Here is a 3714-nt window from a genome sequence, read left to right on the forward strand (position 1 = left end):
AAGTTTATAGACTGCCATAAACTTCTATTGCTATAAGCTCATGCTCAGGTTGAATTCTGCTGAAATGGGATAACTCATTCACAAGACATTGAGGCTTTCTCTTTGGGGTGTGCCATGTTAGAAGGAAATGGCTGCTGCCCCGAGCTCATCTCCCAGCCAGTGGCCATGGGTGATTGAAGCAATGAGGAGGGCAGGACAGAGGAGGAAGGGGTGGCTGGAGGGGAGAGGCAGAGTGGCCTTGGAGGAGGCAGCACGGCCAGGCCGCTGCCCGCAGCCTCACTTCAGGAAACAAGAAAAACCTCAACCAACCAACCTAACCTTACACCTAAAGCAACCTAGAGAAAGAACAACAAACAAAATCTGAAGTCAGTAGAAGGAAAGACATCATGATGATCAGAGCAGAAATAAATCAAACTGAGATGAAGAAAACAATAGAAAGGGTCAATGAAACTAAACGCAGGCTCCTAGAAAAGATAAAATTGATAAACCTTTAGCCAGATTCAAGGGGGGGGGGGAAAAAAAGGGAGAGGGCTCAAATCAGTAGTATTAGGAATGAAAAAGGGGAAGTTACAACTGACACACAGAAATACAAAGGATCATAAGAGACTACAAGCAACTATATGCCAATAAAATGGACAACCTAGAAGGAACAGACAAATTCTTAGAACGATATGATCTTCTAAGACTGAACCAGGAAGAGATAGAAAATATGAACAGACCAATCCCAAATACAGAAATTGAAACTGATTTTAAGACTTTCATAGCTTCAGTGTTGTGTTGGCAGTGGCCACGTCTGGCTTGACTGCACCTTCCTCTGATCCCAGGCCTGGTGGCGCCGGTCTCCTCTGAGGACACTCTGCTTCCCACCCACCATCCCTTCCCTCTCCCTCTTTCCCCTCACCATCACTCTGACACCCGGGACCACCAGCCAGGGGACAAGCTTGGGACAACAGACAGTTCCTTCTAACCTGGCACACCCCAAAGAGAAAGCACCAATGTGTCTTGTGAATGAGTTAGCCCGTTTCAACCAGATTCAGCCTGAGTATAAGATTTAGTGTGAGCAAGGTCCAGTTCACTGTAAGAAAGCGTAACCCCTACTGTAGAGCTGAGTGCACTGTGCATGAAACTCGGGGGAAAGCCAGTGGATAAGCCTGTCAACCCTTACTCTTGGATGCAGTCCACCTACAGTTACAACATGAGAGGAAGTGCTTATCCCCTCAGGTACTTTTACCCATTTCCAGTACTATCTTGACTTTATCGAACCTTCTGTGGGAGGACAACAATTTAATGGGAAAGACGAGACAGGCTACAAAACATGATACTGTTGCAAAAGTTTTGAGGATCCTGCAAAATGAACCCCACCCCCACACCCCAAGAAGCTGGAGGTGAATGGAAGAGAAGCAGAGGAAGAAAATCTCAATAAACCTGAAATAAATGTTTGAGATTGCACTTAAACAGAACTTGCCTGTGAATCTTCAATCTTTCCCTCTAGAGCAGGTTGCCCGGGAGAGTGGCCCACCCCACATGAGGAGCTCTGTGACCAAGGTGTCATTTGGGGTGTTGGTGGGGGAAAGCGAAGGGAAAAGCAAGAGGATTTCAAAGAAAAACACTACTAGAGCTGTTCTTGAGGAGCTGAAGAAATGACTGCCACTGCCTACAGTTGAGCAAGTGAAGCCCGGAATCATAAAGAAAACAAAACCCATAGTCAGGCTACAAAGCATCCAGAGTACGGCCAGGGGATGAATCCAATTAGCAGACTGGCCCAGACCCAGCAGGCAAAAAATGAGGAGGAGCCAGAGTACCTGCTCCTCGTTGAGGAGGCCTCCCATGCTGCAGGGAGTCTGAGATGCAGGTGAAGGTGGGAAAACGCGCCACAGAAGGATCAGGAACCAATAGGAAGGTGGCCAAACGCAGTGCAGACAAGAACATGCTGGAGATCCCAGGTTTCAGAGTCCCGCAGGCTCAGCCCACCAAACCAGCCCTCAAATTAGAGGAGGACACCAACAAAGAAACCAGGGGATGGAAGAACTGTGACCTTTTTTGAACCTGCCTCAGGGGATGAAAATGGGACTAGCAATAAAGAGGAGTTTAGGGTGCCTTATCTCAGTCATCAGCAGCTGCCTGTGGAATTCTTCCCATGGTGCTCCAGGTTGCCCAGGCTGTAGGAGTCAGTCAAGGACATCACACCAAAGGTTTCACCAGGGTAGCTCCGAGTCCTGCCGAGGCCCATGGTAGCTCTCACGATAGTCCGTGAATTGTTGTATGGGAGCACCTAGCTGACAGCCGAGACCATTTTAAAGAATAACATCTCTTCAGGCTATGTATGCCATGTACCTCTCATGATACCCTCTGAGCACCTGGACTATCCTTCAAGGGCTCAGGGATTCCAGGTCGAATATAAAGACTTCCCCCCAAATAAGAACGAACTTGTATCTCTTATCAATTGTTCCTCTCAGCCACCTCTGATCAGCCATGGTATTGGAAAGAATGTGGAGTTCTGCCACGATATGGCTGCGCTGAACATTTTAAAGTTGCTGTCGGAGGTGGACCAACAAAATACAGAGGTGCCAAGAACAGGAAATGGGCCAGTGTCTGTGTGTGGGAGGTGCTGAACCTTATTTGGCCATGGACCATTGAAAACTCTCCAAATATATGCTGAAAATGCTGAAATTGCTTTGAAAATTTGGAATTTCTGATACCTCCAAAGGACTAGAGAAAGTAGCGGTGAAGAAGGCAGGACCCTGAGGGGTCGGCATAGCCGCTCACACGTGCTGTGGTTGCGGTCCATGCTGCAGCAGCTGCTGGGGCCAGGTGGGTTTGCCAAGCACCCCTGGATCCACTGGGAAACCAGCAGGTCCATGCCCCCGGTCACCCGGTGCTTGGTTTTGGCGGGGTTTTTGTTTGTTTGTTTTGGGTGTTTTTACTATTTTTTTCCTTGCTGTGTGAAAGAAGAAACAGAAAGAAGGCCCCCTTCTCAAACTGGCTCACACAAACACTTCAGGACAAATCCTGGAAACTCAGGTTGGAGAAAGGCCTTAGTCTGGCCCCATAGCTGAAAGCACCAGAGAAAATCAAATGCTTCCTCCTCGGCCGGAGGACCTTCTTGGCGTGCTCTGGTGCACACCTCCCATGGTACTCACAGTCACCGCTGCTCTCTTCCAAAAGAGATTCGTATTCTTAGCTTCATTATTTTCTTTTGATTGAAATGGCACTATATAAATTTTCATTTGAGTTTCTCAATTGTATCTAGTTACATAGCACAGTTTAGAAATTTGTCTGAGACCGACTTAATCAGTAATCTAATTAGCACAGATCATATCCCTGTGTATGTGGTTACACATTTTTATTTCCCTGGACTAACCCAGGACCACTTCAGTGATGCGCACTGCATGCCTTCTGGTTTAGCTGAAACAGTCCAACTTTGATGTCTCTCACAGTTTTACAAATTGGGTAGTTTTGGAATTTTAAACTTAAAATGATCATTTGGTTCCTTTTCCATTTTTATTTTTGTTAATGCAAGAGGAATTAAATGAACTTTGATCTTTAAAGATTGTTAAACAAATTGTATGTATATACATATGACTCTAGACATAGCTCGCACTACACTGCAGGATACGGTCTCCATGTAGCACATGTATAACTACAGACTGACTTTCCTTGAGTGCTTTATACTGTGGATTATCTCTACGTAGGGCTTAAAAAAGTGACCTGTGT

At 46.3% G+C, this 3714-nt stretch overlaps 1 pseudogene; it reads left to right on the plus strand.

Moving 5' to 3' along the window:
- Positions 1–1105: 1105 nt before the first annotated feature.
- LOC129646312 (double-stranded RNA-binding protein Staufen homolog 1-like) lies at positions 1106–2612 on the plus strand (annotated as a pseudogene).
- Positions 2613–3714: the final 1102 nt, after the last annotated feature.

The sequence above is a fragment of the Bubalus kerabau genome, chromosome 3, assembly GCF_029407905.1.
Source record: "Bubalus kerabau isolate K-KA32 ecotype Philippines breed swamp buffalo chromosome 3, PCC_UOA_SB_1v2, whole genome shotgun sequence".
NCBI lineage: Eukaryota > Metazoa > Chordata > Mammalia > Artiodactyla > Bovidae > Bubalus > Bubalus kerabau.